This window comes from Cavia porcellus, unplaced genomic scaffold, assembly GCF_034190915.1.
Source record: "Cavia porcellus strain 051 isolate PalLab524CR breed Dunkin Hartley unplaced genomic scaffold, mCavPor4.1 scaffold_12, whole genome shotgun sequence".
Classification (NCBI taxonomy): Eukaryota; Metazoa; Chordata; class Mammalia; order Rodentia; family Caviidae; genus Cavia; species Cavia porcellus.
In genome coordinates, this window is record NW_026947495.1 from 27,377,267 (window position 1) to 27,396,283 (window position 19,017).

Genomic DNA, 19,017 nt, shown 5'->3' on the forward strand with positions numbered 1-19,017 from the left:
TTATTTCATTCATCTCAAGCCTGCTTGACGTGCTGCAGTATTCTTTGGGAATAAGAGTTTTGCAGGATGAGACTATTCCCATTTTGAATAACCCATGCATCTGCTCATGTAGCATAATCAGTCAAGCAAATAATAAACCACTCTTAAGGAAACCTATAAAAGGTCCCCCTCCCATTCCAAGCAAAAGCATCACCCTCCCAAAGTTCCACCTTATTGGTTCCAACCAAACAGTGTAAGTAAATTATCATGGTTATTAACCAGTCAAATCATAAAAGGAGAATGGAAAAAGATGTTTGGGATGTTGAATTGGGAAGATCTGGACTTAAATCCTAAACCATGCAAATATATTACACATAGGTCTAAACTTCCACTTCTATGTCAGTAAAATAGGACCAATAGATGCTGCTTTGGATAACTGACATAATAATTACATGAAATAATATATATAAGAAGTGAGTATACACCATCAATTATTGGTTGATATTTCAGTAAATAATGTGTCATTTAGTTATTAGAATACTTCTTGTTTTAGGTCATGAAAATCCAACTTGGATAGGTTAATATGATTTATATGCCACATAAAAAAGAAACCTGGAGGTAAATCTGGCACAAAGTTAGGAATTTCAGTGGCACAATCATGCCCTCGGTTACAGATCCAGCTTTCCAGCCAGGCATTTTGAATATGCTCTTTGGGATAACTCCCTATCATTAATTAAATCTTACTAACTGCAAGTAGAAATACACTTAGTGACAGCACATCTTTATACCAGAACTAAACAGCTAAAAAACTCAGCCAGGATTTGGGTATATTTTCACAAATAGACTGGGCCTTTGCCTAAAAATGCAGTAATGTCTTTAGGGTACTTTTTATATGTTTTGCTCTTCAAAACAATTGAAATGGAGCTGTAAACTATCTTATTTGTTTTACTTTTTCTCTTAATACTGTTTGTTTTGTGAATAAATTATGAATGGAGTAAATATGGTTCATATACACAATGGATACTTATCCAGCCATAAAGAACAAAAATCATATCACTTGCAGAAAAATGGATGGGAACTGGAAATTATCATGGTAAGTGAGATAACCCAGAAATAGAAAGAGAAGTACCACATGTTTTATCTCACTCAAGATGTGATTAAGAAATACATTGAATATTTAAATTTAAAAATTAAAAGAACCACTGCCATTAATCTCTTTTGATCCAAACACTTGTCTCGCTGTTCTTTTGAAAAATTATTAGTGCATATTTACAGTACATTAATGTTTACATTTATTTTAGGGAATAGGTACATGTTCTTAACATACCTTGATTATATTTATTCCTCTTCCCCTCCCTTTCCTCTCCCTCTTTCTGTCTTTAGAATTGCTTTTCCTAGTTATGCTTTTTATTTTTTTTTTCAGTTCATGTTTGAAACACATGATGATTACATTCATTGTGGGTAGTTGGTACATGTACCTGACACATTTTGCAATTTTTTTTAAATTCTCCTCCCCTCTTTTCTTTCCCCTACTTTCCATCTCTTCATCCTTTTCCCATTTGCAAATACTCTTTCTGTTTCCTTTTATCTATCTTTTACTTTGATTTTTATTTATGCTTAAGTAATATTTAAGCTGTATATCTGATTTATTTCACTTAACATTTTGATTTCAAAGTGCATCTGTTTTCCTAAAAATGATTCAAATTTGTCCTTCTTTCTAGAAGAGTAGTACTAGTACCCTTTGTATAAATATCACATTTTTAAATTTCTTCATCTGTTAATGGACAAATAAACCACTTCCAAGATTTAGCTACTATAAATAGTGCTGCCTTAAATATGGGAATACATGTATCACTGTCACTTGATGTCTTTAAATCTTTTGGGAAGATACTTACAGGAAGACTAGCTGGGTTGAGTAGAATTCTTATTTTTTATTTATTTATTTATTTTTTTTTTGAGGAACCTCCATACTAATTTCTATAGTGGTTGTACTAGTTTGCCATCCCACAATGTAAAAGAATCTCTTTTATTCCATAGATTCCCCATTATTTGTTATTATTTGATTTCTTAATGATGGCCATTCTTTCTGGTGTAAGATAGAGTCTTAGTGTTGTTTTAATTATTTGTTATTATTTGATTTCTTAATGATGGCCATTCTTTCTGGTGTAAGATAGAGTCTTACATTTACATTTCTTTAATGACTAAAGATGTTGAATAGTTTTTCGTGCATTTATTGATCATTCGTAATTATTCTGAGAAGTATCTATTCATTTCAGTTCCTATTTTTTGATGGGGTCTTTTATTTGGGGGTATAATTATTTTGAGTTCTTTTTATATTCCAAATATTAGTCCTCTGTGTGTGATATAGTTGACCAAAATATTTTCTTATTCTATTGGTTATATCTTTACTCTGCTGGTTATTCCATTTGCAATGCAGAAGCTTTTTAATTTAATATAATACTATTTGTTGGTTATTGGTGTTATTACTTGCACAGCTGGGATTCTACTAAGAAAGTCCTTATCTACATGTATGCCTGCGTTTTATCTACCTTATCATTTAGATTACATATTTTTGTATTAATATTGAGATAGTTGAATCATTTTGGTTTTATTGTACTGTGTGATAAGAGACACGAGTTTAACTTCAAGCCTCTGCATGTAAATAGCCTGTTTTCCCAGGACCTTTTGTTAAAGAAGCTATTTTTTCCTCCAATGTATGTTTTTGGACCCTTTGGTGAAGATTAGGTGGGTGAATATACCTGCGGTTGCTTCTGTATCCTGTGCTCTGTCCCATTGATCCCAGATGGCTGTTATGGGGCCAGTATTGTGCTCTTTTCTTTTCTTTTCTTTTCTTTTCTTTTCTTTTCTTTTCTTTTCTTTTCTTTTCTTTTCTTTTCTCTTTTCTTTTCTTTTCTTTTCTTTTCTTTTCTTTTCCTTTTCTCTTCTCTTCTCTTCTCTTCTCTTCTCTTCTCTTCTCTTCTCTTTTCTTCTCTTCTCTTCTCCCCCCCCCCCCCGCCAAAGTCACTGTAGCTTTTAATACTGTATTCCTTAAAATCCAGGACTGTGATGCTTCCTGCTTTGGTCACGTTGCCCAGTTTGCTTTTGCTGTTTTGGATCTCTTCCAGTTCCATATAAATTTTAGGATTTTTTTGTCTAAATATTTGAGGAATGATATTAGCATTTGGATTGTATATATCAGCCTTGGAAGTATGTCCATTTTGACAGTGCTGGTTTTGCCTGGCCATGAACAGGTCATATCTTTCCATTTTCTGATGTCCTCTTCTGTCTCCTTATTCAGAGTAGTGTAGTTTTCATTGCAGAGACCTTTTGCTTCCTTGGTTCATTAGTTCCTTAATATTAAATTTGTCTTGATGCTTTTGAGAGTGATACTGTTTTTTCTAATTTCTTTCTTGGTGAATTCATTATCGGTGTTCAGGAACACTATTGATTTTTGTGTTTTGATTTGTTTCCTGTATACACTGTATTTGGTTATTAGTTCTAGGAGTCATTTGGTGGAATTTCTTTGTAAAATATCTCAAAAAATGACAAGTTGACTAACTCTTTTCCTATAAAGATATATCCTTTTTACTTTCTGTTTCATGACTGATTGCTCTCACTAGAGTTTTGATTACTATATTAAACAAGAATGGTGATATCTAAAGGAAACTGCTGTTGTATTCTTAAAATCAAGTTTATGTAAAAAGGCAATTAGAACAGAAGACACTGGCCAATCACTAGGATCACTGAGGCAGCACATGGATGTTCCTGAGTTATAATGATGTGATTTTTCTATCAAGGGTGTAATTGAAGATTCCACAGAGCTCAAGAACAATAAAGCTATAAAAGATTGAAAGAGAGAAAAGACAATTATGGAATGCCATTGATTACACAGCTAATTTGCAGATTGCAGCTTGAAGAGCATTCTTATTCTTTCCTGTCAAGGTCAGGAGGCTGGTGTTTAGGAATATGGGAAGACTATTTTATTTTTATGTGGATTAAAATAGCCAGAATAGAGAGTAGAGAAAGTAGCAGAGATCCTAGCTCCAAATTTTGGATTCTTTTGTTTTTAGTGGGCTTGTACTCTGGGACACTATATTTTACTATTGTACAGTGTTGTTGATCAAATGAAAAAGTAATAGAATTGGGTAATAAAAATAAATGAGGCCTGGAAATTAGGATGCTAGCTATAGCATTACTATGAATTATTGTCTGGTTCTAAGATTCTTCACCTATAAAATGCAAGAGTTGAACTTGATAGTGTTCCTTAAATCTGGCATACATAAAAACAATCTGTGAGGTTTATGAAAGACGTGGATTCCTTGGATTCAAATGATATCTGCTGAGTTGAATTTCTGAGGAATGAGGCAGGCTTTAGGGTAGGGCCTGGTGAAATATAAACTTTTAAAGAAGATTTTTATCTGATTCTCACTGTAATCTTTTCTCCCTCAGGTGGGAGGAAGCCACATCTAGAAAACATTGGAAAGCATCTTTTAAACTCCAACTCAGTCCCTAAATCCTGTGATTTTAATGCAACAGGGTAGGGATTTAGAAATAGAGCATGATTGAAAGTTTAATTACTTGGGTAACATAACAATACCATTCTTATTGTTTCACCATGAAATGGTTTTCACAGTGGCTGATCTGCAGGATTCTCCTCAATCTTGCTGCAGCTCACCTTTGCTTCTGGGAATGGCCACTCAACAGTGTCAAGATGATTTGGAGGTAGAGAGAAAAAGGAGAGAATTTGATTTGCATTCATACATCCTGGATTGTATTTATTCAAGCACAATTAAAAACAGTAGGACTTCTCAGTTAACATTTGGTAAAGCTTACAAAAGATTGTTATTTGCTTATGGCTTTGAAAAGCCTGTGGGGGAGGAAGCACGTTTTGATGAAAGTGTTGTCTCAAATCTGAAAATGTGAGATCCTGTAATTGATTATGTATCCAAATGTTTTTTCTAAAGCACTTTGTGGTCAACTCTGTGGACCACTTGGGAGTAGGAACTTTGTTTGCATCTTTTTCATTAGCTGCTATGTGTGTGCTTCTTAAAAGAATAGAAGTCTTTTATGAAAAGATATTGTCAGAGTTTTAAATTTTGGTGGTGTCTTTGTCTTATTGGCTGTTAAAATGTGTTCTAGGGGGTCTCATTTCAGGGAATTACACATAAATTTTATCAGGCAGGTGGCTCTTCTCTGTATGTGTGCTGAAAACAGGCTATTTCCTGGCCTATGCAGCTGGCATCCACATGCAAGGAATTTTTCTGTTCTAGCTGCTTTGTATGTTTGTGACAGTTATCCTCCCTTCAACACCCCAATCTGCCCCCATATCCCAATTGTTTCAGCTCTGTCCCTTCTACTCGACTTCCATATTTAGCTAGGTCTTGGCTTTTTTGTCTGTGTCTCCCATGCTTGGTCTTGAGGAAAGAGCTGAAGTTTAAATGTTTTTATTTCTCTTTCTTAGATCTAAGTTGTATTTACTTTCTGATTATATTTGCTACTGAAGGAAACTACTGAAGAAAATTCTAGTGCTTAATATTATATCACTGCTAGGTCTATCCATCTTGTTCCCTATCTGTAAATCCACACCCCCCCCCGCAAACCTACCTAACATTCCTCCTCTGCATGTGGAGACTAGAACTGTTTGTGACATTTGTCTTATTCAATACCTGTGGCAGGGTGGTAGCATTAACAGTATACAGTAGTTCACTGCCTCTCATCAAACTTCAACATCAAGACACTTGAGGACCTTATCAAAAATGTAGATTCTAATTCACTAGGGCTGGGGTGAACTTTTCTAACAATTTCCTCACTGATGCAGTGCTGCTGGTCCTCAGACTACATTTTTGTAATGAGGGTAACTGACCCCAGGAACAAGATATCATAGAGCAGGAGTTTTAGTCTTCACACTATGGACAAGGGGCTGGATAATTTGTTGGTGGTGGGGCAGCATTCTATGCACTGTAGGATGTTTAGAAGTGTCCCTTGTTTCTACCCATCATATGCCAGTAGTGTTTTCCTCTCCTACTTGTGAGATGGAAATTATCTTTCCATATTGCCAAATATTCTCAGGCATAGGAACAGGTATAAAAGTGAGAAACTGGTTGAGAACACTGATACATTGATTTATTACTAAGGGCCCTGGTTTAAAATGCTCTGGTTTACCAATTTATTGAACGAATGCCTTTGAACAGTTCACTTTTTTGTGCCTCTCTTTTCTCCTCCATAAAATGGGGGTACAATATTTACATTAAATAGTCATAAATTTCCAAGAAGATTAAATAAATATCCACAAAGTACTTAGAACTATACATATGTGAGTATGTGAAAGTTAATAAATGTTAGCAAATATAATGAACATTTTTTTCTTTACTAGCCTTTCAATTAAAGGGTACTAATTACTTACCTGCAAATATACTATAGAATAGAATAAATTTTATATAGTGTTGAATTAATATAATGTATTTTATTTTTCTATTTTAAGAATGAAAAAAATAGCTCATTAAAATACATCTTGTCATTTTGAATTGACTTGATTGGTTAATTATGATTATGAAATCAATACTTAATTAATTTCACTTGAACCTCATTTAGCACTAGGGCAGTAGTGTTGAGCCTATGGCATGCTTGCCACAGCCAGCTGTTCTTTATCTTTGAAAGCTCTAAAGGGTCCTCCATCACTACAGTAAAAGTGGGCAGATGCAGCATGTTTATGTATCTGACTAACAGAACAATAGCTAATCAATATCCAATATAATCCTTGGAATTTTGAGACTTTTATAAGGTCCTATATACTGTGAAATGAGTGTGATTGAGTTTTAATTCTTTTTGTGAGGGAAGGAATATTAAAAATATACCATATATCTATGCTACATTGGAATTTAAGTGAGGACCTAAAGAGAGTTGTACTAAAAGATGAGAATGAAATAAACTGGTCAGATACAGACATTTTAGATTTTGGATGTCTGAACTGATGTTTGGCCTGAAACATGAAGATTCCATGTGGGGAATATGCTGGTGTTGACAGTCAATATCTGGACTTCAGAGATCTTGGCTCATCAAGACTTATACAGTAGTTTTGTTTTAAAATGTCTTTAATATGCACACTTTAAATGACACTAACTTCATTATGAATGTTTTAAATGGATCCCAGGATTTTTTTTTTTTTGCTGAAGGTTTATTCAGTTCATATAAGAAATCAGCAAACATATTCTGCTTGGATATTATTGATACATTGCTCAAATCTCATTTCTTCCCATTTTGAAGACATCTCTAACAATAGCTTGACTTATTTGTGCACTATCATTCTTTAACAGAATACTATGTATAGTATTTATTTTCATTGTCATAGCAAAAGAAAAACTATTTGCTACTTTACCAAATACTCTCCCCCCCCCCTGCTTTGGTACTGGGAATAGAACTCATGAACTTAAGACGTCAGGCTTGCGAGGCAGGCACTGTGTCACTGAGCTATATCTCTGGCCCCCAAGTACCTGCCCTCTTTTACCTAAGAAAATGACTGTAAATTCAAAATTTTTGGTAAGTGTCAGATTAAAAGCATTACCTTAGGAAACCACAGAAAGGAAATGTAAATCTTCCCCTTCCTGTCAATAATCTCCAACCAAAGCCAGGAAGGTACACTTTTAGAGAAAGGAGACTAATTCATGGTCTGAGGCAGTCACTCTAAAATTTCTTTGAAAGCCCCAATTAGGAAGTGAAAGTACTAACTAAAGTAAAGAGAATTTGAATCCTCCAGAGTTGTAAGATTAAAAAAGAAAACACCTTTAGAAAAAAAAGGACATTGTATGAATTAATCACTATTAAACTACCAGGAGGCTTTCTCTGGAACTAGAAAAACAATGCAGAAGTTACTTTTAGAGAGAAAAATTATATCTTGGCGCTGGTGCCAAGTTGGGTGGATGTCATATTAGAGAGAGCTAAACTCCAGGTTGGCAGAATCTATCAATGGTGATAACAATGATATTAATAATAGTACCTACCCTTTATTGGGACCTCTACACATTAGGCTCATTGCACAGTATCCCCTGTGATTCTTATAATAACCTCAAGCATATGTGCTATCATTATCTTCATTTTACAGATAAGGAAATTGTACCTCAGAGGTTGTAAACCATGCTAAATTCACAGTAACAATTCTATTGCGGACTCAGGATTTAGACTGTGTTATGGCTTGTATCTAGATGTCCTCTCAAAGCCTCCTGTGGTCATAGATGGAGATTTTCACAGAGGCTGGATCTAGAGTGTGTGATGGTGGGTTTAAGGATGTGGTGCTAAGATTGATTCATGGTGCAATGCTGGGATTAAGGGTCCCTTACCTTGGGCATGAAAGCTACCTGACCTAAGGGCCAGTAGCCTCAAAGGAATATAAGGGACAGAAAGAGAACTGTTGTGGTCATTGGTTATTGCTTGCTGTTTGCTGATTTTGTTGCCTCCTGCCTTCTGCATTCCATGCCAAGAACTCTTTTTCTCCTCTGTGGTGTCCCTCTACCATGCCACCCTGCCTTGGAGTCAGTAAACTATAAACTGAAACCTTTACAAATTTTAAGGCAAAATGAACCTTTCCTCCTTTAACTTTAAGTGTTGGGTGTTTTGTGTCAGCCACAGAAAAGTAACTAAGACAGACTCTATCTACTTGTAGGACCTTAGAACTCTTTCTCCCAGCCACAAAGAATAGTCAGTCCTCTTTGTGAATGAAACTTAACATTGATTCTTGGTCTATTCAGCTGTTTGGAACAGATCAATAACTAATGGATAAAAACTACAAAATGATGTACTATATTTGGGCTCAGAATATCTAAATTTAAAGTAAGTAAATTAAAGTTATCTATTTTCCATTTTAAGGAATTTGGAATTTATTCTTTAGGCAATAGTAAGCTCAAAAGAACTTTTAAGCAAGAGTCTATTGGATTTGGAAAACATAGCGAAAATAAGATTATTATCTTTTCAAAAGACTATCATTGTAAACTAGGCAGGAGATGATGAAATCTGGACTTGGGCAAATAGTGAGAGAATAGTATATGGAAAAAATATTCTAGAGACACCCATGAGGTAGGTAGGAGGTGCTACTAATAAACTAGATGTGGAGATGAAGCATAAGGAAGAGTCAAGGATGCTTCTGAGATTTTAGCTTAGGCAACTGATGAGTGCCCGGTGGCAGTATAAACCTAGATTACAAAGCAAAGACTTTCTTTGTGAAGAAGTAATGCATTTAGTTTTTGTCTTGCTGAGTTTGAAGGTTATGGGTCATATCAACGAGGAAACATATTTTGGGCAGTAAAAAATTAATCTAAAACTCAAGGGAAAAGTCAGAGCTGGAGATAAAGTTAGAGACCCTCAAATTAGAGCTGTGAAGTGGACAAACGCTTTGAGGGAGTGGCAAAATGAGAAGACTGAAGGCCAAGGATTATTAATGAAGTAATCATGCTTGTTACAGCCATTCAGCAGGTGTTACTGGTGGAGGAGAACCATGAAAAGAAAATTAGATAATCAAGCCTGAAATCACAAGAGAACATTTTTTTTTTAATTTTTGAGATTGTCTGCTAAATAAAGCAGTTTGTGTGCAGCTGAACATTTCCAGTTTTATTTTACAAAAGGCTCCCAATAGGATAGAAGTATTAGAAGCTGGTTCCAGAAACTATGATTTAGGCTGGTATTCTTAAGACCTGTCCTCCTCTTCTCCCCCTGCCTTCTATGACCCTTCATCCCAATCATCTGGAAATTAATGTCTGATTTCAATTATGGTATGATAATATTCTTATGCTCTAAAGAATTTTTAGTGTCAATGACATAAGTATGACAAAACACTGTAGAAGATATTGAGCTTTTTTGTAATTTTATGAGACCTTGAAATCATTTCTTTTCTTTTTTCATCTTTTTAAATGGTTTTCTTCAACTGTAGGTGCACTAGTAACAACACTGACTCACATTTTGTCTCTTTTTTTCATGATAAACTATTTGATCTTGTACAAGATTCCTCAGGTATATGAGGCTCAACTCTCCTTATCTATTAAATACATGAATTGGACTATATTTTTTCTCTTTCAGCTCAAAAGTTTTGTGATTTCATAATTCAAGCTCTGCACATACCTGCCATTTAAATGTCATTGGTTAGATCACCAAAATGTTAATAATTGTATAATCAGGGATAGATCAAATACTATTGAAATAAGGGTTCCTCAAAGATTAAAAAAGTCCTCTTTATAGGAATGAAATAAAAAGATTTTTTTCATGAGGTCAAAATTTCCATTTTGGTACAAGCTCTAATTAAATTAAATCCTAAGAATCTTAGGCTAGGAGAGCTCTTCTTTCTTTTGGCTGACTCTAAAGGTTACCAGATAATAGAACATGTTCTTTGGGAAATGTAAGGCTATTAAGACAGGTGAATAACTAACTTATTGGGAAAGTTGTAGTTTTAACCTACAATTTACAGTGGGAAAATCTACCTATAGTTCAACAAATAAAAACTCAGGAATCAGACTAGACTGGGCAATGTGTTATTCTCAAGTAGCACTCAGAAGTATCACCTTAAAGATTGACCAGATTGGAAAGAAAGCTTTTCAAATAGGAGAAACATGCTGAATGTCACTTTTGGTAAGAGGACCATAAGCATAAAGTCGGATCAAGAATTCAGTGGAAAAGAAGGTCAAGAACAAGCTGAGAAACTTGTCATGAGAACATTTTCAGAGAAAGCAGGGCTGGACAAAGGTTGGTATATCATGAGGGCCTCTCTTTATAAGGCGCAGGTTCCCTATCTGGACAGTTTTGTGAAGCTGGCAGAGTCACATTCTGCAGGATACACCTCTTTAATGCTTTAGGTATCTTCAGGATAGGGAGAAACTGCTAAGGACATGGAAGTTTCTGTATCTTTCAGGTCCTAGAAACTGAGCCAATGGTGCACAAACAGTATGATCTTGTGGACTGAGTTATGCTGTGTGTGGCACCTGCACTTTCTATTCATTTCTGTGGACTTGGAAAGGGACCCTCAGGTCAATCCTGCCTTCCATCTTGTCACTGCTCCCCCCTTCCCACCTTGTGTGAGTCATCTTCTTCCAGAACAGTGACAGCCATCACCCAAATTGAGAACTCAGTGTGACAAAAGGGCTGTTTTCACAGTTCTCTGGAAACATAATATAAAAGTTCACCACATCAGGCACATCATCTTAATCACTGAGGTCAAAAGAACTTTTAAATGTGACAAGTAGCTGCCTCCTTAGTTAACGTCTTCATTCTGATTGGCAAGGAGAATACTGCAAATCCTCAGCATGCAGATGATCATTTCACTATTTTATTTCTTTAGATTTGTCTCCACTCTTTGCAAATATAGATTTCTGCCATTCTTTTCTATCTACAGGATATATAAAAAGGAAGACAATAAAGCTAAGAATGAGCAGGAGTCCAGGGTTTGTAAGTGAACTGAGGAATGTACCTCTTTGGCCCAAGGTTATAGAACACCTGCTCTGCGCTTGGCCTCTGGGCTGGGAGGGTGGTTTAGAAAGAGTGGACAGGCAAAGTTCCACTCTAGCTAAGCTTATATTCCAGTGGGCAAACAATACAGAAATAGGCAAATATCATACAGCTACAAGTACTATGCAAAGAACTAAATAGTTCTCAAGAGAGTGACAGGTAACTACTTTAAGCATTCAGAAATGTCTGCCTGCGGAACTGACATTATCACTAAGAACTGAATGATGAGAGGCAGCCACATATAGGTCTGGGAGTAAGTGGTCCATTTAAAGCACAGAACTTATGCAAAAGCCTTAAAGGGCCCTGGACTTTGGCAATTAAAGCTGAAGTTCAGTGATGACAAATGGAAGAGTAGGAGATGGTTTCTTAGAGGAGAAAAGGGAATCAGATCACATGAAGAAATTGGTATTTATTCTAAGTGTATTTGGAAATCATCAGAGGGTTTAAGCAGAGAAACAGTTTTATCAATGTACCTTTCTGAAAAGACCCTTCTGGGTTGTTAGGTGGAAAATGGATCGGAAGGACAAGAGTGTAAGAATGGTGCTTAGCTACAAATCACTGTTATCACCCACCTTGAAAAGCCACATTGGCTGAGATTGGTAGGAGTAGAAATAGAGAGGTTAAATGTATGCAGGATTTGTTTTGAGAGAACAAGTTATTTCTGAATGGGTAAAAAAGAGAAAGAAAAAATTACAGGAAATTCCTGGAATTTGGGGCTGAGCAAAATCAGTTTTCAGTTTGAAGTACAGAATTGATGTCAAACCAGATCAAGAAAGCACTTGGAAATACAGCTGGGTACTGAGGAATGGGAGAGAGAAGTTTAGCTCACTACATGTCCATGTGCTTTCCAACGTTTTTGATTAGGCTATATGATTAGTTTTGTCCACTGATTTATGCCACTTTGGGTTGAAATATAGAAGAGTTGTACTGTAGCATCCCCTGCTGCCACAGAGACTATCGATGTTATAGATAGCAGAGCTGTGTTCAACCTGCGTCCCTGAGTGAATTATGTAAAAAGGAATCACCATTTTCTCCCTAGCTTGTGTTGGTCATACAATATGAGTGAGAAATAAACCTTATTGTGTTAAGCCACTGAGATATAGGAATGAATTTGTAACTGCAACACAATTTAGCTTATACTGAGTTAGTAGCCAGATAGATTAAGGAATTATCAGTAAAAGAATGCTATCCAAATCATAGTAGTAGGCATTCACTTAAGGTGAAGGTGTAGACAGAGAAAAAAAGAGTGTAGAACTTATTTACGAGTAAGGGTTGATCTATGTAGCTTTGGGTTGGTGAAAACAAGTGTGGCTTGGCAATTGGGAAGAAAAGAGAAGACAAAACATAAGATTAACATGTTTGCTGTTGAAATGTTGAGTATTTGAGCAGAAGGGGCAATTTTACAACATGAATAGACATTACAGTGACAGTTGCATTTCCCTTTGATGGTAGATTTTGGAGAGCTGGATCTGTGATTTCCTAGAATCCTCATGGCTAGAGCACGACACACTAAAAATGCTACATGGAAAAATAAACTCTAAAACTAGCAGAACACAACATTTTCTGCCTCTGAATTTGGTCAGATGCAAATAGATTCAACATGGCAAGCTTTTTCTGATTTGTCCCAGACCCAGTTAGGTTCTCTTCCCTAGTGTTTCTACCGTGTCTACAGGATGTCTCTAGGACTTGTTACATTCAAATTTAAGTGTCTGCTTCTTCAGATAATACTTTCCAGGATTCTCTCCAGCACTCAAGTGGCTCTACCACAGAGCAGATACTCAGTCTTAGTTTGTTTAAGCAATGATCAATCTTGCCCAACACCTGGCAAGATCAGCATCCACAAACATAAGGTGATAAGGCTGCTGGTTGTTACAAGTGTAAGGTGATAATTTTCTGCTAACTTTACATGGCCAAAAGAAGCCTCTCCCTTTTGTTCAGATTCTTTACGCATCTTAGGACATAAACAAGTACTTACTGAGTGCCTGCTGCATACCAAAACTTGTACATTGATGGGAAAAAAAGGAAATTTCTCTGCCCTAAAGGAACTAACAATGTATTTGAGGTAACTAGTCTAATGACAACGAAAGTGTTAGACAACAGTATGCCATGGCATACAGTTAATTGAAAATTAGATGATTTAAACAGTGTACATTATGGTAAAGAGAAGAAGTAGATACATATGAAATAAAATTAGATTTAGGGCAATTTCTTCAAAGATGAAGGACTTTGAGATGCGTCTAGGGAGGGAGACAGAGAGAGGACCTGAATCAGAACTTCACTGCTGGTGAGGGAGAAGTTGAGGGGACCTCAGAGACTTTGGAGCAGAGTATGAATTGGGTATTGATAAATATAGTCTGAAAGATGAAGTGGAGTCATATTAGGAAGAATTCCAAAAGTCAGTGAAGTGATAACTTATACCAATCGTTCATTCATTCATTCAGTCCTCACCCTGTGCCAGGCACCATTGTAAGGAAAGAGGGAGAGGAAGAGGGAGAGGGAGAGGAGGGGACAGGAGGAGAAAAAAAGAGAGGAGAAAGATATTTATGAGAGAGAGAGAGAGAGTAAGAGAGAGAGAGACAGAAAGAAAGAGAGAGAGAGAGAGAGAGAGAGAGAGAGAGAGAAAGAGACAGAGAGAGAGATATTATGTGTGTGTGTGTAGTCCTTGTCCTCATGAGGGTTACTTTCTTGGCAAAAAGATAGATAATAAACATTGAAACAATTATGTAGCAAAATTTTAGATTGTGATAAATAGTAAAAGAACAATGAGACAAGATAAAGAGATACAGAAATGAAACATGATGTTTTCCTTAGGAAACAAGTCAGTGAGGCTTTTCTATGGAGCTGGTATTTATGAAGAGACCACATAAAGTGACAAGACAAAGACAATAGTATATTTCTGGGAATCAATGTAATATGACAGAGCATTACACGAAGATGTAATATAGAGAGTCAATGAAGTGGATTGCAGCTGGGAATATGGCATAACTCGGTAGCTAAGAAGAATATTCTAGAAAGATTTAGGTACAAAGATTGTTTTATATGTTTTCTTTTTAACATCGAATGTATTATTTTTTCATATAGGTAATTGCATATTAAAGTTAAAGTTACTAGGAAATCCACCCCTGAAATCTCACTCATATACACCATGCCATGTGATTTTTTGACAGCACTCTCATTTTCCAATGTTTTCTGTCATTCCTACTTTTAAAGGGGTCTGCTATCTATCAGACAGGCTGACATCCTTAGAAAACAGCAAAGTAGAATATGCAGATTCTCTTGCCCATCTCATCAAAGTTAGGCCTTTGAGTACTGCATGGCTCTGTGCCCAGTAGAAGAGGATTGAGGTTGCCAAATCTTTGGATAATAACAAGCTCCGATCTACATAACACCTGGTCTTTACAACCCAAGTCATTATGAATGTGGTCCAAGTTGTCACTATAGGGTTTTATTGTTTTCACTTTCACTGGAGATGTCTCTTATATAGAAGTTCCTTGACCATGTTCCCTTGGTTAGTGTGGATGATGTGACTGCCTTGCCCAGCTTTGCTGTGGTTTGGTGGTGGTGGAGAGCGATGGGGAAAAACAGATTGTGACACTCCAGATCCTTTGGTCAATAAACAATGTAATGGCTGAACACGCAAAGAAAAACTCAAGTAGTTTGTGGCTTGGAGTGAGAAGGAGGAGGCTTCTGTTACAAGGATGGGAAGCAAAGGTCCCAGAGCTGGTCAAATAAGGAATTCATTGCTGCCAAGCCTCTCCACAACAGTAGTATGTGAAAACAAGACAGATCTCAGAACAGTGACTGACACGAAAGAACTTAGGATTTTTGTTTTGTTGTTTTGATTTTTTTTTTAAATCTGGAGGGAACAACTACATGTCAGACCTGGGGATAAGTGGGGAGGCAGAAGTAGAAGTGAAGAAATGATCACTACTTTCCAAATATCCATCAAATCTACCTGGTTCTCTCCCTTTCCTTTCAGCCTCCACCGTCTTTCGACTGGACCAGTGGTCTCCCTGTTACACTGTGGTCATTTTCCTTGTGTCTGCCTAGCTCTGAGGTGTTCTTTCAAAGTCCACATTAGATTATACGACTCACAGAGCTAAAACCACACACTGGCTTACAAGGACCTTCCAACTTTGCCCTCCCTCTGCCTCTCCCTGCCTATCTTATGGGCCTCCACTCCAGACTCACAACTGTCTAGCTACTATGGTCCTTGACATGCTCTTCAGGTGCTAACTTCTCCCAGCCACAGGACTGTTGGTCATGTTATCCTTCTCCTCCTTTATTGGCTGGTACCTACTTATATGAGATGCAATGTACCTTGGTGGTTGAAAATGTTCACACTACTGCCAGTCTGCCAGGTTTTCTACTTATCAGCTGTGTTACTTTGAATAAGTTGCTTAAACTCTCTAATCATCTATTATAAAATGGAGCTGACAATAATGTCTGCCTCAAGTGAGTATTTATGAGCATTAAGTGGTACATGTGAAAGTTTTAGCCCAATACCTAATATCTGGAAAAATCTCAGTAAGGGTTATTAGCTTTTGAGTCTGAGTCTAAATATAATTTCCTCTGAGAGATGAGATTTTGTTTGATCCAGACTTTCTCCTATATTGCATCCCTTTGTCATATTGTTATAATCATTTGCGCATTTATGTGTCTATGTCCCTATTTATGAGACTATAAGCTCCATGAGGGTACTCAGTTATATCTCTGAATAACTGATACCTACACAGGGCCAGACACATAATAGACAATCAACAAATATGCTTCTGCAGGAATGACTGAGGCTGATGACTAAGGACTGAGAGTCTTCTGGGAAAGTATTGGGGCTTGTGAAGGACTGAGTTGGGCTAGAGGCCAATGGAGTTCCACTGTACTACTTTTAAAGACATTAGCTTTATGTTGTATTTCAAGATGTTGATATATCAAAATCAAATTACTGGACCAAGCTCAAAATTTATATTTCTATGCCAGGATTAAATGCTCTTTTTTGGCAGAAAAAAAAAAAAAGTTCAGATTTGCCATAGGATCTCATCCAACCTGGAAATGGCCTAAATGAATTGCGTAAATGAGACAATCATGGTCCGCCCCTATCCCAGCCTACTTCACAAGGTGGCTGAACATTTGACTCGGTTCATTGCTTCATTGCACAGACTACTGTACACTTGAGCAGCCACTTTCTCAGTAGCAAGCCCAAGATACATTTTCACATTCCTCACTGCTATTTTAAATGGAGCCTCTTTATCTACACTGGTCTTACCTCTTTTTGTTTAATGTCATTGCTTGTTTATTTCATTTGCATAGCACTTCCCTTCCAAGGTTGTTAGACTGTCTGGAGAACATCATGTTCAGAAGGAGTAATGGCAAACATACACAACAACCAAAATGAAAATTTCAACTACTGTAGTACTTGGACAGCACAGGGTTACTTTCTTCTTGTAGCTCACCATTGGTTTCACCAGGGATCTAATCCCAACAGACTCCCACCCCCTCCCTTCTTTCATTGTTCTGTTTTTGTTGTTTCATACTTATTAGAAGCATGGTAATGGTCGGGACCTTTGGCCTCGGTGTGTGGAGGTTTATGGGAATTTCTAATCTCCAACTTATTTCCCACCCCTATTAATCTTTATGCATAATGATGTCACCTATTTTCAAGGCTATGTTCTTCCAAACTTTTTTGGTGCCTTATTTTACAAAATTTCTCATCTCATCCTTTAAATGTTTCTAACCTAATCTGGATTTTAAGCATGAAGCTTTTAATTAAACACCAAATCTAACTATCTTGGCAAGAAACTCATAATGTCAGTAAAACCTTTTATTTAAAACATAAACTGGTAGTTTGGACTAGAAGTAAAAAGGAGGGTTTATAATGAATCCTATGTCTGCATTTTCCATTTACCAGCTTTGTATGCAATTGCACAATGTCAGATAAAATTCTGGCTCTTTAAGTTCTTTGACTTCATTGAAATACCTGTTGTTGGCACACTGCCTTGAACAAATGTGATATTCTGTAGTTTAAAGCAATAAGATACAAAGACATTTAATATTCATAGGTCTTTTTATTTTGGAAAAACATATTTAATTCTTATGTATTACTCCTTATTTTAAAGAAGCCAAATGTACAGGGCGTAATTATCATATAACTATTATCATATATCCTAGATTTGAAAACTGGGGAAACCAAATACAATGTGACAAAGGAGGCAAACTGTGTATTAAGATTCAAAGTATTTTTGGGAATATCGTAACTGATTACAGAAATCAAGTAGAAGATTAATGGAAATAGGTTAGTACGATAAACTAAAATGCACACTGTAATCAAATTACCAGCCTAAAACAAATATGAATAACATTGCCTCTGGAAAAGGAAGGGGATACATAGCTACTACAATGTCTATAATATGACACATTCAGCACCCTTGATAATCCTCTTTTTAGAAATATTACAAGCACAAATCCTTGTACCACATGAATGTGTATGCATGTCTTGAAATTACAGCAGTGATTCTCGGAAAACTGAAACCTGGGAAGCCTGGGTATAACAGTTCAGGATACCCACATGCTTTTTTTTTTTTTTTTTTTTTTTTTTTTGGCTGCTGTTCCTCAAGTTACTTAAATGAGACTTATTAGCTATTGATCTGTATGTATGGAGATTACAATAAAACATAATGGACCAGTTTCTTTTTGCTCTGGCTCATAGAACTGGCACTTTTACCTCTTGGGAGTAACACATTTAGATTTGGGGGAAATATCCCAGAATCTGGATGGCAACTGATGTGTTTTTAAGACAAGGATGTCAGGAAGAGAGGCATACCTAAAAATATGCTGGTCGTGCACAGTAGAATAGTGATCCCTGTTTAAAGTACTGAGTTTTCCACTTTCAGAACCCACCCCACAGCAAGCTGGCTGGGGTGCAGCTCTCTACCGATATAGTCGATATAAGATACAGTCGTTTCCCTTTAGGATGTTTTTTACATTCCTTTGATTTGTGATTTTTTCTCCTGTGAAGGATCCTACCTTGCCTATTTATCTCTAATCTAATTTGTGCGATGATATCAAGCTTTAATTTTATCATTATAATTGTGCATCTTTTAAACATTTGCAGAGTACCAGGCACTGGATAAAATTAAAAGGATACATTCCCTGCTGTTGCTGGGCTCACACATTTAAAGAGGCATGACAAGCAAAATATCCAGTAATTGGCAATAGGTAGTTCTCGTGGTGTTTCCCCCTTTTTCTTTTTGAAGCAACTTCATCTTCTGAGCAAGCCTAAGAAGTTCCTTGCATCAAAGATGTCAAAAACGAGGAGGGTTTGCAGTAAGTGTCAGTATAGGCAAAGGACTTTGAGAGCTGTGACTTGCTCCTCGCCTGCCCACGTGCTGCCGCCGGCCACCGTGCTGCACTCCTCTTCACCTGCGCGGACTCCAGCTCTCCAGCTCTTCTGCTGCCTCTGGTTTCCCTCCTTGGGATGCTAAAGGCGCTCTTCCCACACCTCCCGCACCGTACCCAGGACGCACATCCTCTAGACTAGAGGCCCCAGAACTAATCTCCACG